Source organism: Ambystoma mexicanum, chromosome 10 (assembly GCF_040938575.1).
Source record: "Ambystoma mexicanum isolate Mex_15411 chromosome 10, UKY_AmexF1_1, whole genome shotgun sequence".
NCBI lineage: Eukaryota > Metazoa > Chordata > Amphibia > Caudata > Ambystomatidae > Ambystoma > Ambystoma mexicanum.
The window spans coordinates 1,144,187,424-1,144,207,652 of record NC_090932.1 but is presented as its reverse complement, the minus strand read 5'-3'; the positions used below and the strand labels follow the sequence as shown (position 1 = coordinate 1,144,207,652).

The 20,229-nt window shown below is 47.6% G+C and overlaps 1 long non-coding RNA gene across 1 annotated transcript in view; it reads right to left on the bottom strand.

Annotated features, from left to right (window-relative positions):
• The window catches only part of LOC138492100 (uncharacterized), a 188,554-nt gene that overhangs the window by 133,041 nt on the left and 35,284 nt on the right, over positions 1 to 20,229 (bottom strand). The gene's annotated exons all lie outside the window — the stretch shown is intronic.

The following is a 20,229-nucleotide window of genomic DNA, read 5'->3' as shown; positions in this document are numbered from 1 at the left end:
TAGAAAACATAACACTGTGGGTGTATCGTATTGAAAAGGGTCCACATCATTTTCCCTGCACCAGCTGAAGAACTTGTTCCAACGGCAGCGGTATAAGGATTTTGTTGCTGGCCTGCTGGCCGAAAGCAAAATCTCCATTACATCATCCAGGAGGTCCCAATCCTTGTACCTCAGCCTCTCAGAAACCATGCGTGAAGGCTGAGTATCTTGATCTCTGGATGGAGAACCCGACCCTCCTCTCGCGAGAGAAGGTCGTCTCTTTGTTCTTTGTGGAAGACATATTGGAGGGCAGATGGACATGTCCAGAAGGTCCGGGTACTATGTCCTCCTGGCCCAATTTGGGGCAACTAGGATCATGGATTTCCCCAACTTTCTCAACCTCCTGATCATTTGAGGAATGACAGGGACTGGAGGAAATGCATACAGGAGTGGAAACTCCCAGTCCACTACGAACAAGTCTCCCAGAGCTCCTGTTGGGGAAATACCCTGGAGCAGAACAGTTCGCACTTCCGATTGACACTGGTCGCGAACACATCGACTTGAGGGGTTCCCCAAAGGGTGAAGATCTCTTGAAGGAATGCCTGAGCTAGTTCCCATGAGTGGGAGACTGTGCTCTGCCTGCTCAGATCGTCCGCCGCTGTGTTCTCCTCTAGGGCTAGATGAACGGCTAATAGAGAGCTTCCTTCCCGAATTGCCCAGAACTAGAGCTGCATTGCTTCTCTGCACAGTGGTAGTGACCCTACGCTTCCTCTCTTGTTGCGGTAGTACATGGCCACTGTGTTGTCCGTCATTAGTATAGAGGGCACAAATGCCTTCAGCGCTAGTCTGATTGCTCTCAGCTCCAAAAGGTTGATGTGTAGTTTGGACTCCGATGGAGACCAACGACCGCTGATTGTCAGATCGTTGGCTTGGGCTCCCCAACCCGTGAGTGAGGCGTCCGTCACTACTATTATCTCTGGCCATGGTTGCCAAAAATGTTCTCCTTTCAGAATGTTGTCCTTGCAGGCCCACCATAAAAGGTCATATGAGACTCTGCTCAGAATCTGAAGGAGGTCTGACATCCTGCTTGAGAATTGGGACCACTGTGTTCTCAGAGCCCATTGAAGGGATCTCATTATCAGGCGAGCATCTGGCAGCAGAAAAAAGCAGGATGCCATGAATCCGAGCAACCTCAAAATGTCCAAGGCCGAAAGACGTTGGGCACTCTGAAACTTGGTGACCATCTGCAAAATGTCTTGAGCCCTCACCTCAGGTGGTGAGGCTTTTCCCAAGGATGCATCCAGGACTGCTCCAATAAAGTGGAGTCTCTGAGATGGTATCATTTGAGACCTCTTGTAATTGAGGGAGAAGCTCAGTCTGTGCAGGGAGTGGCAGGTGATACTGAGATGTTCTTGGGCCTGTTTGGGTGAACGTGCCCTGATCAGCCAATTGTCCAGGTAGGGGTAGACGTGAATCCCCCCTTCCTGAGACTTCCTGCCACCACTGCCATTAACTTGGTGAAAACCCTTGGGCAGAGGTCAGCCCGAATGGCATAACTCGAAACTGATAGTGAGAACTGACAATGGCAGACGTCAGGTACTTCCTGTGCTTGTGATGGATTGCCACATGAAAGTAAGCATCCTGAAGGTCAAACGATACCATCCAATCCTGGAGCTGGAGGGAAGGTGTTGACAACATCTGTTCAGCCGAAACATATGCAGACATCCCACAGACACCACAGCAACGTTGTCTTTTTCTCCTAAATGAACTTTTAGCTTTTGCTGTACGTTGACAGTATTCCCCTGCCACAATACCATGTTGTAACAATTTTGATGTCATGGTGATTAATGATGAATGTCACTTACTAACACAATCCAAATTTTTGGGCACAAGAATGCAATAATTGTTGGACTGCTTTTCTTTAAATTGATGTTTTAATTATCTCTGAATGTTTGTGATGTTGCAGGAAAGCATACATCATATCATTTTGTAATGAATTGTTTGTTGATTAAAATGTGTTTTTTATAATGATTACTTGTTTGGCACAACTGTTTGGATAGATGAACTAGATAATCTATCCTTTTGTCTTTTCTCACTGACCACTCTTTAAGGTAGACTGGGAAAGGGGTAATCAAGCAGTTTGTTCTTTTCAAACCATGCGGTTTTACTGTGTCTTGAAGCGCCACTCTTCAGGCTGTGTTTCTTGTGTGAGTTGATGCCTATGGTCCCCCCTGAGTTTAGGGTGTTTGTCTCCAGGCCGAGGATCCCGTTCTCCCCTGAGCTTGAAGTGCCTTATTCTCTTCTTCATGGAATTGCATTTGTGGGGCTGTGGGGCTACTGGCATATTGGCAGAGCCAGTTTGGACATGTTTTCTTATAGTATCATTACTGGCATTAAATCCAGCATGAGTATGCTCTTATATGGAAACACGGCACATATTTGTGCATACATCATGGACCGCAGACAACTGCTAGTGAGGAATGTGGGCTTGTGTGGGCCTTGAGGGGGACGAATGGGGGTATCTCTGCATTCGTTACAACACTCAATATGTGAGAACTGTCTAACATTCAGAAAACTTCCAACACCTCTAAATATATATGACCAGCTACAATCTGTTTTTTTGTGTGCATATCCCGGCCTGGGATGACTGTAGATTTGCTTGGTTCTGGCTCAGTTTCTAAGGGTTGCATTTGTTGACACACCTTCTTTCATTTCATGAAACAGCCACATGTATTTCCTTTCCATTGCATGGCATCATTTGGCCTTGAACTTCTGTTAACATTGACAGTAATTTGGTAAAAGGGGCATATACACACTGATATTAACGCTACATATAGTGGTCAATTCATGTATGAAAAGAATATCATATTACAGTGATATTGTAACCATATATTTCTTAGTACTATGTTGTAATGTGTCTTGCTAGCTGAGTGGATGACATCATGGCTAAATGGAATGTAGTGATGTCAGTGTGAGTGGAGTGTTGGTGTGTTGTTATCTGACTTGGTGTAAGGGCTTGGTTGACACGGGGTGTCATGTTGCCTAACGTGTTGGCACAGTTGTAGTATTCTGGGGGTGCCATGTAGGTTTTATTGGGTTCATCTTCCTTTGGTGGAGCACTTTCCTGTTTCCTTGAACTTCCTTGGAGTGTCCGGGGGTTTGGTGTTCTCTGGGGACAGTTTCTTGTCGCCAGTGGTGTTACTAGTTGGTGCATTGCGTGCTGGCCACACGTACATGTAGGGGTTTTTGTCTGGTGGTGGTTTTGGTGTGATCTTTCTCTGTTCCAACAAAGTAAAGGAGGGAGAAGTGTTGTAATGTGTCTTGCTAGCTGAGTGGATGACATCACGGCTAAATGGAATGTAGTGATGTCAGTGTGAGTGGAGTGTTGGTGTGTTGTTATCTGAAGGGGGATTCTATGCTTGGCAGATGGAGGTATGCTGACTTGGAAAAGACATGCCAATGTTTTGTCCCTGGCAGTGAACTATACTAAATCTACTTAATAACCTACCTGCTGGCTTGGGTGTTCTTCAGCTTCCAAGTTATTACATACTACTGAGGAACAATGCTTTATGATGCCACTTCCTGTTTTGTCAAGGGGTGAAAGGTCTTTTGCATTCACTTTCCATAATGACACTTCGGGGAGAGGGGGTGGGGGGTGTGGGTTTCTGACATCACTTCCTGTGATGTCATCAGAGGTCAAGGGCTGTGTGATGTCACTTTCGCAACCCCTGGCATTTTGGTGAAATGATGTCCCTGACTGGAAGCATCCCACCATCAGCTCAGGGACCGGATCCACCAAACTGACAACGCTGACAACGCTTTGCTTCTTGCTACCTTTTAAACTTCATATATAATAACTGTCAGCCGATCAGATGATCACAGCTGCCAATCAACACAAACCCCAAATGTCCACATTGAATCGATCCACAAGGTGGATAAGAGCTTAGATGTGGCTGCAAGGTGACTTGTAGCTCTCTATTAAACAGCTTAATAAATAAATGACACGATTATTTGTTTTTCTGTGTGATTACATAGCCTCTCAAAGAGGACTGAATTAGCACATAGCTGCAGCAGTAGGGTGCTACATAATTGGACTAAAAACATGATCACAACACATAAGACCATCCATGCCCACTTCCCTATTCTCCAGATCTGTCTTTGATTTATCTAGGTCATTAAAACTCGGTGCTGTCCAATTGCCGGTCTTCCCCAATCCCTCGACGGCAGCCAGGTAACTGTAAACAGCTTTACCCACACAAGTGATACTAGGCGAGAGCAATCTGCGCCGAGTTAGCACAGCCCCGGACTGGCCAGGAGTGACAATAATGTCTTGTGCGTCTTATCTTTAAAATCTTTCACCAGAAGCCATGTCGCGATCGGACGATCGGAAGCTTCCAGGCGACGCAAGAATACCTCCCTCAGCGGGAGAACGGATGGACCATCCGCCTCCCCTTTCTGGATCCTCAAGTCCTGAAGTGGGAATTGTTCTTCTCAAACTCCAAACGTGATTAGCTGCCATGCTGGCACACAATCTAAAGAAGTTAATTAAGGTGAGCAACAAAAAGTATAGGCCGTGATCAAATGTATACCCTCTCCTCCACCTACAAGCCACTAAAAACCGTTCCCTAAGTTCGAATTCACAACTATTACCATAGAGGAGACGGTCAAAATCATTAAAGGCCTCAAACCTTCGAGATGTCAGGGGGCCATCTCTCCAGCAAAGATAATCAAAGACTATGGAGACAATCTGGCTCCCTTCATCACCTCTCTAATAAATAACTGTTTTGCCTCCAATAAAGTACCCGATAACTTGAAGGAAGCCTGGGTAACTCCCCCTTTTGAAAGAACCAGCACTAGACCCAAACGGGTAGTACAAATATTCTCCTCCTCCACGCTCTACACTCCTCTTGAAGAAATAAGCAATGAAATAATTCTGTGATTTTGGTTGCCTGCGAATAATGCAGTATTTTATTATTGGAATTTCAAAATCTATTAGCTCATCTCCAATTTAGGTTACATACTCAAAATCAATAGCATTGAGTTCAAATCGTTCTCTACTGGTTCAATTCACCATGTTACAGACACAAAAGATTCAATACTTGCTCTGATATAGAAATTGTCCAGATCACAAAGTTGACAAATTAACTTCTATAAAGATTCACAAAGTTAGCAGATACGTGAATGTCGTGGACAATCTCATTAGAACCTGAGATAATAAACACAGAATGCCAACACGTGTTTCGACCCGTTGAGTCCTCGTCAGGGCACACTTTAGCAATACATCTCTTTGATATTACTAAGTAAACTGTTCATATGATTATTGAATATCATAAGTCACAGAATGATCAATCATAAATATTGTTGCTCTGTTGGAGGAAAGGAGAGGTTGGAAAGCAAAGGAAAAAACTGAATAAAAAACAACTGTTCGAATATTGCGTAATCACCAATGAAAATCAATGTATGCAATCTTGAAATATCCAATAATATTATTGCATGATTTGGCTGTCTAAAAAGCTATGGTCTGAGTGACCCAAGTATTGGTTATACGGTAGGCGCCCATGATCCTCATAAAAATAAGAATAAGATGGCAACATCAGATGGTTACACAAGGGAGCCTCCCTACAGCTAAAGATTTCGCGAAAAAAACACTTGTTTTGTGCAACTGTTTCAACTAAAATACGAATAATGATTAAAGGAGAAGGTAAATGTATTACCTTTCACACTGTCACCCTATTTGTGATTCCCACTCATTAGTCTGGCGCAGTCCTTAAAAGACCATGGATGTTGTTGCTTGCAGTAAGCTTCCTCGAGCTGGACCTTTCCTATCCGTTGAATAATATGGTGCTGTTCGTTTTGTAAAAAATGCCACCGTGTTACACCAACATAATAACTAAAACGCCACTGTTTGTTTCTAGTTTGTTCCTACTATTGAAATGTTATCAATAATCCGTGCTATCAAACATCTTACCTATTTAAAGTAATGTCGTAGTCACCCTGTAAGGTAGTCGCCTCGTGCCGCTCTCTGTATTCGTTACTGCAACAACGTTAAAAAATATATTATTGCTCTGTTTGCCATGGCTGGTGAGCAGGGTATTTTACACTAATTGCGAAACAAGTAATTCAAGTAAACAGAAGTCACTGGCAGGAACATCGCATTTACGCGAATTACTTGTTTCGGGTAAGTGCAGCGCATATCATTTCTCTTCCCAATTAGTATAAAATACCCTGCTCACCAGCCTTGGCAAACAGAGAAATAATACATTTTGATAATAACGTTGCAATTCATTGCTACAAATGTTTAACGGCACGAGGCGACTACATTGCAAACATGGGGACTACGACATTACTTTAAATAGGTAAGATGTTTAATAGCACGGATTATTGATACATTTCGCACAAATAGTAGGAACAGACAAGAAACAAACAGTAGCGTTTTACTTATTATGGCAGTGTAACACAGTGGCATTTTTTTTTACAAAACTAACAGCGCCATACTATCCAACAGATAGGAAAGGTCCAGCTCGAGGAAGCTTACTGCAAGCAACAACATCCATGGTCTTTTAAGGACTGCGCCATATGTAATTAGTGGGAATCACAAATAGCGTGACAGTGAGAAAGCTAATACATTTACCTTATCCTTTAATCATTATTCGTATTTTAGTTAAAACAGTTCCACAAAACAAGTGTTTTTTTCGCAAAATCTTTAGTTGTACGAGGCTCCCTTGTGTAACCATCTGATGTTGCCCTCTTATTCTTATTTTTATGAGGATCATGGGCGCCTACCATTTAACCAATACTTGGGTCACTCAGACCGCATCTTTTTAGACAGCCAAATCATGCAATAATATTATTGCATATTTCAAGATTGCATAAATTGATTTTCATTAGAGATTACGCAGTATTATAACAGTTGTTTCTCTTTTCCATAACAACATTTTATTGGGTTTTACAGAAAATCACAACATCAACAACAATACAGCAATCGATATTCGCATCAGCGTGGTACTGCCATTCGAGCTCTCTGGCAGGGGGAGGTAGATCTTAGTGGTCTGCTCGCTATTGTCCGTGAGCTTGTCTATTTGCGGTAATCGAGCAGATAACCGCTCTCTGGGTCGGACTGGTTTGAGACTACAGTTTAATAGAGCAGGCTGCCTTGGAGCCATCTGGTTAGCGAAGGCCTTCTGGTGAGGGCTGGGAACTTGGCTGCGTAGTCCATGAATGGGTCCCAGATGTTCAGGGCTCTGTTTAGGGAGCCTGAACGGATTGCGGTGCCTTTTTCGGCCACTGCTATGTCCCAACATTTGGAACACCATACTGCAACTGAGGGTCCGTCTTTGTTTTTCCACAGCCGAGCCATTGTGATTTTCGCCGCTAGGAGTAGGTGCGTGCATAGACGGGGGATATTCCCTGAGATTGGGAATGCGCCTCCTCCGGTTTTGCCCAGAAGAATAACCCCATGGTCCCAGAAGATGGAGAGACCGGTCATTTCCTTGATGTGTTTTATTATCTCTCTCCAGTATGTCTCTGCCTTCGGGCAGTTCCAGACCAAATGGAATAGTGAGCCGGGGGCGGGGCAACCAGGCCAGCAGGTTCCGGGGATGGATGGATTGGCCTTATTGAGTTGAGCTGGGGTGACATAATACCTGTAGCAGAGTTTATAGCTGCCTTCCCTGTTTGTGATACACTGGGAACTTTTCTGCAGTCTGGACCATATTTTCTCCCATTCCTCGACCTCTATTTCCCGTCCCAAGTCCTTCTCCCATTCCAGCATGTACCTTTCTTTTTTCAAGGGATCTGCTCTGTCTAGGAGACGATAGAGCGCAGAGCTTCTGCCTCTATTAGTTGGGGTCATTAGTGAGAGTTCCAACGCCGATAACTCCCTGGAGCATTTTTCCCGGACCACCCTGTTGGACAGCCGATGCCATATTTGGGCATAGTGGAATCTTTCCCGCTCGTCCACCCCAAATTTTGACTTGCATCTCTCGAATGAGATGGGCATTCCCTCTTCTAGAAAATCGACAGTTTTCAGTAATCCGCCCTCCCTCCGGGAGTGGAAGCTGAGCGGGGGCATGCCTGGTGAGAAATCGGGATTGTTCCATATGGGGGTTAGGGGGCCCAGGGCTCCTCGGATGCCCCATTTCCGGGCTGCTGCTTTTCAGCAGCAGACTATTGTGGCCGTAGCAGAGAGGGGGCCACTGTTTGCTTGTGGCTTTATGTTTGGTAGATGTGGGAGTTCTGAAGGTGTGACCGGGCACCAAGCCTCTTCGAGCTGTGACCATTTCGAGTGTCTGTCTCTTGTGCCCAGGAAAATGCGTGTGACAGCTGCGCCGCTAGGGTGTATCTGGCCAAGTTGGGCACTCCCAGACCGCCTTGCGTTTTCCCCCGCATCATTATTCGTTTACCGATTCTGGGTTTCCCCTCCCCCCCAGACAAATTCCTGCATTTTCTTTTGCAGAGCTGTCAGGGCAGGCCCCGGTATATGGATCGGCAATGCTGTACAGTGGTACAGCCATCTGAGGATTAGATTCATTTTTATGGCGGTGATCCGCCCGAACCAGGAGATTTCGTGGGACTTCCACCTCTTCAGGTCGTTTTGGAAATCTTTAATTAGTTGCGGGAAGTTGCTTGAGTACAAGCGGGATGGGTCGGTAGTGATCTTTACCCCGAGTTATTCGATTGGACCTTTCGCCCAAGGGATCAGCATTAGGGGGCTGAGGGTGGTTCTTTCCTGCTTAGAGAGATGTATTGCTACGACTGAGGATTTGTCCAGGTTTACTCTGAACCCTGAAAGGTCCCCAAACTCTTTGATCTCATCCCAGAGGGCCCCCAAGGACGAAGATAGGTTGGACGATGTTATTAACACGTTGTCCGCATAGATCACAATTCTATATCCGTAGCCTCCCACGGATATCCCTCTTATCCTAGTGTTTTGTCAAATTCTTGCTGCAAAGGGCTCCATGGATAGGGGGAAAATCAAGGGAGAGAGTGGGCATCCCTGCCTGGTGCCTCTGGAGATATTAATTGCTCCGGATCTAGTGCCATTTACCCGCAGTTGTGTGGTGGGAGTTTGATAGTTGGCCGAAAGCAAAGTGCTTGAGGACAGCCCGAATGTACTCCCGGTCCACCAAATCGAAGGCTTTATGGGCGTCTAAGGATATAACTGCCATTCCCACCTCCAGTTTATGGGCACTTTCAATGATATTTATCATTCTACTGATGTTATCGTGGGCCCCTCTCCCCAGAATGAATCCCGTTTGATCAGGGTCAATCAGGTTTGGCAGAATTGCCTCCAGCCTGGCGGACAGAACCTTGGCAAAAATCTTGTCATCGTTATTCAGGAGTGCTATGGGACGGTAGGAGGTGGCCAATTCGGGGTCGTTCCCGGGTTTATGTAGCAGGAGTGTGAGCGACTCGGCATTGAGCCAGTGACCGACTTTGAGGACAGGAAGGAGTTAAATAGGGCCTTCAACTGGGGTGCTAGAATTCTGGCATACTTTTTATAGAAGTTAGCGGATAGGCTGTCTGGGCCCGGAGCGGTGGATTTGAGGGATTTAGTGGCTTCAGTGATTTCTTCGGTAGAGATGGGAGATTCTAGGGATACCAGCTGGGATGTGCTTTGCGGGGGTATAGATCGCAAATATTCAGGCAGGTTGTCTAATACTGTGGGTTTCCCCGACATTATGGCCTTGTGGTGCCTCACCAGTTCGCTAATTTTGTCTGTCTCAGAGTAACGTGTTTTCCCATCTTCACCCACTAGTTTGAGGATATTGTTTCGGCTGCGGATCTTTTTCAACTTTTGCGCTAGCATTTTGTTTGCCTTATTCCCTTTACTATAGTATAACTGTCTTGTGAAGGCCAGGTATTTGGCAGTTCAATCGGTGCAGTGCATTTCAAGTGCTATATTGGCCTTCCTCAGGGCTCTCTCTGTTTTCCTGGAGCTTTGTGACTTCAGTTTGGCCTATAGATGGTTTACCATATTCTCCAGTTTGGCTACCGCAATATTCTAGATTCTTCTCTGTTCTGCTCCAGCGCTAATTAGGGACCCTCTGACGACTGCTTTCATCGCATCCCAGATGATGTTGATGGGGGAGTGCTCCGTTGTGTTCTCCTCGAAGTAGTTGGATATCGTTTCCTCCACTTCCGCTCTGATGCATTCATCTAATAATAAGGAGTCATTCAGTTTCCAGTGTCTCTGAACAGGGTGCTTTTGGCCCGATATTACTAGGTTTACGGACATTGGGTTGTGATCAGATATCATGCATGTGTGAATTTCCGCCTTGTTTAGGCAAGGGAACAGTACCCTGGAGATTAGTATGAGGTCTATCCTTGAGAATCCTTTATGTACGCAGGAGTGATGGGTGTAGTCTCTCGAGGCTCCATTGAATAGCCTCCAGGCGTCGACAGATTCTGTTTCCCTGAGTAGCTTAGCTAGGGATAGAGCTTGCACGAAGTCTGCTTTTGTGGGGGGCAGAGTTTTGTCCACTTGAGGGTTTGGCATGGAGTTGAAATCACCTCCCATGAACAAGTGCCCTTCTCGGAAGGCCAAGATGGTCGGGATTAGGTCCGAGATAAAATTCGCTTGGGCTGTGTTGGGGCCATAAATTGAAATGATAGTGATGGGGAGCTCCTCGAATAGGCCCTTGAACAGGAGGAAGCAACCTTCCGGATCTCTTCTTATTGTGATTTTGGATAGCGGGACCTTATCGCTTAGTAGTATTGCAACCCCTCTTTTTTTCTTTCCAGATGTGGCGAAATAAGCTCTTTTGTACCTATTGAATCTCACTCGGCGTTCGTCTTCTTGGAGTAAGTGAGTTTCCTGGAGGAGGACGATGTCTCCGGACAATTGCGCCAGTCTATGTTCCACTGATCTTCGCTTCCTTGGCGAGTTCAGGTCTTGGACGTTCCATGAGAGAATTGTTACATCGCTTCTATCAGCCGTCCCCACTCTCCTCTGTGTTAGCTGTGTTCCGGCCTGTGTCCCCCGTTGGGAGTTGTGCTATTGGGAGCGGTGTGTGCTCGCTGTGTTGATATAGTTTAGAAATTGCTGTTGTTGCGACATGTTGTAGTGTTGATTGGGAGGCGGGATCTTGGTCGTTCCAGCAATCCGAGCTTTGGAATAGTCCTTCCTTAACCTCACCACCCCCAATCCCCCATTTGAACTCGTAGGAGAAACGTCATCCTACTGCCACTGGGACAACTGGTGGCATCAATGCGCTGGGAGTTGGCCAACTGGGCCGCCAAACTGTGGTAACTTGGAGCTCGAACGTTGCTCCCGCACTGTTAGTGTAGTTGTAGGCCTTTTTCGGTAAGGAACCTCCATATTGGGAGGGTCTTGATTCATTCCGAACTGGTGGATTCGCTCCGCCTTTAGATCATTAAATTCGAGAAGAATAGTTGTCACGTCCCCGGTGTGATGCTGGAAATGCATCGGAGGGACAGGGCCTCCGTATCCTTGTCCTTTACTGCTTTTTATCGTGTGTTCTGTCGTGTTTTCTGCGCAGGAGTTCATGTGGGACTCCTGGCGGTGCAGCTCTCTCTCTTTTGGTTTGGTGAACGGACCCGTGAGATACCCTTAAGGCACCCATGGGTGGGGGTACAACCCTGTATCCCTAGTGTATGTTTTTGGGCACCTGTGGGTGGCCCGCAGAGCAGGGTATGGGCTGGTGGCAGCCCCATGCTGAAATTGACAGGTGCGCGGAGTATCCTCCATTTTGGGATACCCTGGCCCTGCCATTGGGATCCGTTGATTCCTGATGGAAAACAAGATGGCCCCTGTGGCCTCTTGCTTTCTATTACCCATTACCTTGTTTTCCCAAAGTCCTGGGAAGCCCTGACTCTGTCCCTTCCCCCTGACTGACTGTTGGGTGGAAGTGCCATATGGTGTTGTTGTGAAGGCCCGGCCAGACTAGCTGGAGCCTTCCCGGTCATGTATGTTGTGGGTACCTCCTGTGGGTGGGACCTGGGTGAAGAGAGTGTGTGACGAATATGCATTCTGAGTTGTGGGTGTCTAGTATCTGGTGGTTGACACAATGACTGAGACAACCCTGCCCGGAACCGGTATGAATGCAGCTTGCAGTGTTGAATGGCTCGGTACTTGTCCCAATACACATAACTTGTTGTGAGTGTCTGGAGAGAAGTGAATGGCCTGAATACCTTGTGTGCCTGATTGGCTGCCTGCCTGCATGAATGCCCGTAGTCGTGATTGGATGCTTGAGTGTGACCCAGCGGAATGAATGGGAGATCAACAGTATATCTGGGGACCTCTCACTGCTAGGAATCGTGTTCAGAAGCTGAAGTCCAATACGACGAGTAACTGGAGTAACTGACGCTTGACCTTGAAACCCTGCTGGACGAGAAGAAGTGCCATGGCTCTCCTTCACAATCTGAAAGCTGCTGTGTTTTCAGGGACTGACCCAGAGAGGACCTGGTAAGGCGCCCTCTTCCCGAGCCACGAGGGACCATCGTGCACAGCTGATCTTTGCCAACGTTCCCCGGTAGACAGACCTTCGACAGGCTGCCGACCCGATACGGGGACTGCTGCGGAACTCCAAGGAGAAGCACTCGGACTGTTGTCCGCCACTGTCGACGACCGCCGTCGCCGACCGGAGCCGCTGTGCTCCCGTTTGCCTAAGAACTTCCATTGATCATCGGACGCTCTCCCCTGCATCGTCATCCGCTTGTCTCCCGCTGGAGAAGGCCCGACCGTCGACGCGCCGAGGAGCATCCACCGGTGGGTTTCCCGCCACCTAAAGACCACAGAGACGCCGACGACTCGACGCCCTTGCTGGGTCACAGTTCTTCATCATCTCTTTGCGGTCCAGAACTATCGTCACCGAGGTGCCCCGCACGCCTCCTCCTTGCAGGACTCCAACGCTCTGTCTTCGACGAGACAGCTAGGAGCGAAGCTGTCACTTCCCTGCCATAGTTCACCCTGTTCACCGTTGGACGTTCAACGACCCGTGACTCCCGCCTTAAAGGGAGGGCACTCAAGAAGGGCCGTTGATTCCCCGACACCGAACGCCAAGTTCCCCGACACCTCTCGACGATCCGTGGCTCCCGCCTGAAAGGGAGGCACTCAAGAAGGATCGGTCGGCACATCGTCAGAGAACTCTTCTCCACCAGGTACATTGGGGGGGGTAAAACCTTAATAGGAAAGAAGAACAAGTTACTTCTTACCTTGTAACGTTCTTTCGATGGGATGTTCCTCCGACATATTCCTTATCTTAGATATCTCTTTCCAACTTTGCTGGCCTCGGAAATTTTTTCTCTCTAGAGGGCGCTGCGCGTCGACGTCCGCCGAGTCGATGTCCCTCGACAACCGCCGTATCGACGTCGACGTCATCCTGCCTATCAAGGCCACGCGCAGCGTCCGTTTCTCAGTTCCGTTTTGTAGCCCACAATAATTCTTTCTGGACTAGACTAATCACCCTTAAGGAGCGTAAGCTGCAACAACAAGGGAAGTAGTACTGCGGGGATGGATGGGAGGGTCGATAAGGAATACGTCGGAGGAACATCCCATCGAAAGAACGTTACAAGGTAAGAAGTAACTTGTTCTTCGAAGGGATTGTGTCCTCCGACGTATTCCTTATCTTAGATAGGCTCCCATAGCAGTATTCTGTTATTGGAAGTGGGAGTACTGACTTCATGCTTCCTCTTATTGATGAATAGAGTGCAATACTGCCCTTCCAAACCTAGTCTCTTGACTGGAGGAGGAATCCAAGTTGTAAAACCGTGTAAAGGTATGGACGGACGACCATGTGGCAGCCGCACATATGTCTCTAACCGGCACTCCTCTTTTGAGGGCCGATGAAGCTGCGATACCTCTGGTCGAATGAGCCCTAAGATTTTGAGGGGGCTCTTTTCCTGCCAGTTTATAACATTCCAAAATGGCTAAAATGATCCATCTGGAAATGGTCTGCTTAGTTATCGGTAACCCCAGCTTGTGACCTGCGTAGCCTACAAACAGCTGGTCTGCTTGTCTTATCCATCCTAGCCAGTCTACTAATGTAAAAACTTAAAGCCCTTCTTGGGTCCAGCCTGTGTAACCTCTCTTCCTCTTTCCCCGGATGGGGAGGAGGATAGAAAGATGGAAGGGTAATCGTCTGTGTGATATGAAATTCAGAAACCACCTTTGGGAGGAAATTAGGCTTCACTTGCAGAACAACTTTGTCTTTGTGAAAGATTGTATGAGGGGGGTTTACAAGAAAGAGCTTGTAACTCGCTCACCCTTCTAGCAGATGTAAGTGCTACTAATAAAACAGTCTTAAGGGTAATAAATCTTAACGAACAAGAGTGGAGTGGTTCGAAAGGTGTGCCCATCAGGAAAGTTAGGACTAAATTTAAATCCCATATGGGAACCTGGAATGGTCTTGGGGGATAAACGTTAGTTAACCCCTTTAGAAACTGTATTACCAAGGGTAACTTGAAATAGGATGGTTCTTCCGCAGTGCACTTAAAGATGGATAGCGCTGCGAGATAGCCCTTGATGGTGCCAACTTGAAGGCCTGAATTCGCTAAATAAAGTAGGAAGGACAAAACCATTGGTGTACCACATGAAAAGGGATCGATATTTTTATCCCTACACCAGCTGCAAAATCTGTTCCAACGGCAGCGGTATAAAGATTTTGTTGCTGGCCTTCTTGCCGAAAGCAACACCTCCATAACATCATCAGGGAGGTCCCAATCTTTGTACCTCAGCCTTTCAGAAGCCAAGCGTGAAGGTTGAGGGTTTTGATGTCTGGATGGAGAACCTGACCTCCCTTCTGTGAGAGCAGATTCTCTCTGAGTGGAAGTCGAATTGGAGGGCAGATGGACAAGTCTAGAAGGTCCGGGTACCACGTTCTCCTGGCCCAATCCGGGGCAATTAGGATCATGGTTCTCTGGAATCTTCTCAACCTCCTGATCATTTGAGGAATGACAGGGACCGGTGGAAACGCGTACAGGAGCGGAAACTCCCAGTCCACTATGAACACGTCTCCTAGAGCTCCTCTCGGGGGAAATTCCCTTGAACAGAACAGATCGCACTTCCTGTTGACACTGGTGGCGAACAGATCCACCTGAGGAGTTCCCCAAAGGGCGAAGATCTCTTGAAGGACTTCCTGAGCTAGTTCCCACTCGTGGGAGACTGTGCTCTGCTGTCAGACTTCGGCTCCACCTCCCCCTTCTCCTCACCTGAATCTTCTGATACTGAGTCCTTTACCGTAGTCCGGATTCGGGGATGTTCCTTCTTCTTGGTAGAGATAAGATCCTTAGGTGTTCTAACCTTCTTATCGTGCAAGTAAGGTCTGGCCCCTCCGGAGGCCACCGTGGCAGAAGTGGAAACCTGCCGCGGGGGGCTCCCAGTAGGCCAGCCTCGGTGCCCAAGGGAAAAAGCCGGAACGGCAGAAAAAACCCTTGAATTAAGATCTGCAGGCAAGGTGAGGAGTGATTCCTAAGGCCAGGTATAAGGCAGGTACTCCCAGGCTGAGATGATGAAGATTCAGGAATGATGGATTGAAAAGCTAGAGCTTTTTCCAAAGTCAGGACACTGCAGAATGCCGGGAGTGTCAGATGCCTCGGACACCGAAGCAGATAGGAGCCGCAAGCAGTATAATTTACAGGAAGGCAGAGCGAAGAACAGAGTGCGGAGGGATTAGCAAGCGGAGAAAAAGTAAACAGGAAGGTAAGCAAGAAGCTGAACGCGACAGGGATAGCGAGCGGAGAAAAAGGAATCAGAAAGGCAGAGCGAGGAGCTGAGTGCGAAGGGATTCGCAAGCAGAGAAAAAGTAAACAGGATGGTAAGCAAGAAGCGGAACGCGAAAGGGTTCGCGAGCGGAGAAAAAGGAATCAGAAAGGCAGAGCGAGGAGCTGAGTGCGAAGGGATTCGCAAGCGGAGAAAAAGTAAACAGGATGGTAAGCAAGAAGCGGAACGTGAAAGGGATCGCGAGCAGAGAAAAAGTAAACAGGAAGGTAAGCAAGAAGCGGAGCACGAAAATGGTCCGCGAGCAAGAAAGGCAAAACACAGATAGTCGGTTACGAAAAACCACATAGAACTAGAACACAGAGCGGACAGAAAGGGGAGAGGGACACAGGAGAAAATAACAAGCTCACGCCGAAAACGAGAGCGAGGAGGATACTCGGAAGAAAGTTACGAGCTACTCTGAGCGCTGGTAGAAGTGTAAGCAATACACAGATACAATGCGCCGAGCTGGAGGCGGGGCCTAGATTTATAGTGGAGGCAGCCATGTTGGGTGAGGACTAGAGCGTCCATCGATCCCACAGCTTCCACCCTCGATTCCTGACAGTATACCCACTCTTCCTTGGGGGTCCCCCCGGTTTGCCTGGCTGAAAACGATGGAACCTTTTCACAAGATGAGGAGCATGTATGTGGTAGTCAGGCTCCCAGGTTCTCTCCTCCTTAGGATAGCCCCTCCAATGTACCAGGTACTGTAACCTGCCCTTATGATACCTGGAATCGATCAAACGAGCCACCTCGTACTCGTCCGGGGCAGGATGAACCTTAGGGCGTCCCTTATGAACAGGCCTCTGAAATGGGTCTTCCTTGTAAGCCTTAAGAAGAGAAGTGTGAAAGACAGGGTGAATCCTCTTGAGGGAATCCGGAAGTTTAAGTTTGAAAGCCACCGGATTGATCTGTTGAACAATGGGAAAGGGTCCTAGAAATCTAGAAGAAAACTTCCCCTTGTGAATCCATCTGGGAAGAAATCTGGTTGACAGCCATACCAATTGTCCCACCTTCCAGTCGGGGTTTGAGCGTCTGCTCCTGTCTGCCCACTTCTTCTGGGCATCCTGGCTGGCTAGATGAGCTTTCTTGGCTGTCTCCTGTACCTCGTGCAGATCTCTGAGAGCCTCATCTAAGGCCGGAACCTTGGCCGATCGTGTGTTAACCCAGGGTAGATGGTGTGGGTTGAAACCGTATGTACAAAAGAACGGACTCATCTGTATGGTGGTGTGAATTGCATTATTATAAGCAGACTCTGCCTGGGAGAGAAATTCAAACCACCTTTCTTGCTGTGGACTACAGAAGCACCTAAGGTACTGTTCCAAGCTGGCATTGAGTCTTTCCGTCTGGCCGTTGCTTTGGGGGTGATAACCCGAGGAGAGAGCCCTATGGATTCCCAGAACCCGACAGAGAGTGGTCCAGAATCTTGAGGTGAATTGGGAACCACGAACAGAGACTATAGTCCTAGGTAAACCATGCAGGCGGACTACGTCACGGAGGAAGACGGCGGCTGTCTCAGAAGCCGAAGGCAGTTGCTGAAAGGCTGAAAAGTGTGCCAACTTGCTGTAGGAGTCACAAGTGACCATAATTACAGTCATACCAGAAGACACCGGAAGATCCACAATGTAATCCATGGAAATATGTTCCCAGGGGCGATTAGCTAGAGGAGGCTGTTGCAACAACCCTATTGGCCTACCCGTCTGATACTTGTTTGCAGCACAAACAGAGCAAGTAGAGACGTATTGACTCACGTCCTTTCTTAGCGTTGGCCACCAGAAACCCCTACTTATTAAGTCATATGTCTTTCTGATGCCAGGATGACCTGTCAAGGGCAAGTCATGGCACCAGGAAAGAACCATTCTTTGAAGCTTCTTGGTGGGAACATAGAGCGCCTCCTCATGGTAATACAATCCATCCTTCCCTTTGGTGGTAGTATGCGCGAGCTCTGGGCAACTCTGATAAAGGGGTAAAAGCTCCTTGAGAAAAGTGGTCGTGGAAGCCAAAATCCTGAGCTTGGGGAGAACAAAGTCATGTCCTTGATATAATCCTGATACTTCCCCCTTACTTCGGGATAAGGCATCAGCCTTCTTGTTCTCCGTCCCAGGAATGTAAGTTATCACAAAGTCATACTGTAGAAAGAAATAGGCCCATCGGGCATGACAGGCATTGGTGCATTCCATCTGCTGGAGTACCCTGAGATTTCTGTGATCAGTGCGAATCAAGAACCTATGAGCAGCTCCCTGTAGGAGATGACGCCATTCCTGACAAGCTAGCTTGATGGCTAGTAGCTCTCTTTCCAATATGGAATAGTTCCGTTCGCTACATGTTAATGTCTTGGAAAAATAAGCTACAGGATGCTCAAGATCGTCCTCTGACTCTTGGAGGAGAATGGCTCCCACTGCTCCAATGGAGGCGCCAGTCTCCATGATGAATCGTCTTGTCTGGTCAGGTTGGATCAGGATGGGAGCCGTGGAGAATCTTTCTTTAAGGAATTGGAAAGCCTTCTGAGGTTCTCCTTCAAAAGAAAACCGTACTCCCTTCTTAAGTAGAGAGGTCAAGGGGAGCACAGTTTGTGAGAAGTTGGGGATGAAACGCCGATAAAAATTGGCTAAACCCAGAAAACTCTGTAGCTCCTTTATGTTTCCGGGTTCCTTCCAATCGTGAATGGCCTAAATCTTTCTTGGGTCCATTTCGATCCCTTCATGAGAAAGGATGAACCCAAGGTAGGACACAGAAGTGGCTTCAAACTGACATTTTTCGGGCTTGACCAACAACCGATGGATAAGGAGTCTTTTCAACACCTTCTTGACCTGTGCTCTGTGTTCATCAAGAGATTTGGAGTAGACGAGGATATCGTCTAGGTAGACCACCACGGATAGGTATAACATGTCAGCAAACACCTTGTCCATATACCTCTGGAAAACTTCCGGAGCATTGACAAGACCGAACGGCATGACTCTATACTCGTACAAGCCGAACGGAGTCCGAAAGGCGGTCTTCCATTCGTCCCCCTCCTTGATCCTAAGGAGGTGATAGGCCCCTCTTAGATCTAACTTGGTGAAATACCTAGCCCCTTGAACCGCCTCCAGGATGTCTCGTATAAGGGGCATGGGGTACCTATCCCTTGTAGTGATCTTATTAAGTCCTCTGAAGTCTATGCATGGGCGCAACTCATCCGAATCCTTCTTAGGGATAAAAAACAATGATGCACCGCAGGATGACTTGGATTCCTGAATAAGCCCGTTCTGTAGATTAGCGTCCAGATATTCTCTGAGGGCCCTTCGTTCCGGAAGGGACAGGGGATACATCCTTCCGAAAGGAACGATAGAATCAGGCACCAGGTCGATTGAGCAGTCCTCTGCCTGGTGTGGGGGTAGCTGCTTAGGAAGAGTATCCAGAAAGACTTCGGTGTATTCATGGTATTGGGGCGGAACTGTTGCTACAATTAAGGAGCCGGGAGCTTCGGAACTTTTTCCTGTCACCACCATAGTCGCAGTAGTATTCAGACAGTTTGATTTGCAGAATTGGGAGTCGAAGCACACCTTGTTGGCAGACCAATCGATAAGAGGATTATGTCTCCTCAACCAAGGTATTCCCAGAACCAAAGGAAAATGAGCTGCACGTATCTGGTCGAATACTAGGAGTTCTTGGTGATTGCCTACTCTAATCTGCAATGGAATCGACTCCCACAGGATAGGACACGAAGAAAGAGGTACACCATCCACACCCTCAACAGGTATGGGTCTGTACTTGGGTCTGGTAGAGACTAGGTTCTCCTTAGCCCAATTAATGTCCATGAAGTTACCCGCGGCACCACAATCCACAATCCAACATTGCCAATACCTCAACTGATGTCGCTTCAGATAACTTCACGTGGACCTTGAAAACCATTAAACTACTGTCTTCGCCCTCTTGAGTGGTTGCAAGGGTAACTGGCAGGTCCCCCGAGACTTCCCTTGCAACAGCCCGGGGGTGGAAGTTTTCCTTCTTCCTAGGAGGAACTTCTGGACAGTTTCTCAGCAGGTGTTTAGAGGATCCACAATACATGCACAATCCCGCCTCTCGGCGTCGTCTCCTTTCTTCAGGAGTCAGAGGTCCACGAGTTGCTCCTATCTGCATTGACTCTTCGGTGGATGATATTGGTCTCTGGATTGGAGTCTGGGAGGGCAGGCCTATCGTCTGTGAGGTTCCCCGTGGACGTCTCCTTTCTTGTCTGCGTTCATGCAGCCTGAACTCGATCTGGAGGGACAAGGTCATCAAGTCACGAAATGACTGTGGTCTGGCTATCCTCGCAAGCTCATCCTTGATCTCGTCCTGAAGTCCTCTTCTGAAGATCGTCTGTTTAGCCGAATCCGGCCAGTCCACCTTTGCAGCCAGTCTGAGGAAGCGTGAGATATATGTTTGCAGGTCTGTATTTCCTTGACGGACATCAAGAATGGCTTCTAATGAGGAGTATAGAACCTCAGGTCTATCAAATCTATCCTTAAAGGCTGTCACAAACTGATCATAGACATTTAGGGAAGGATCATCAT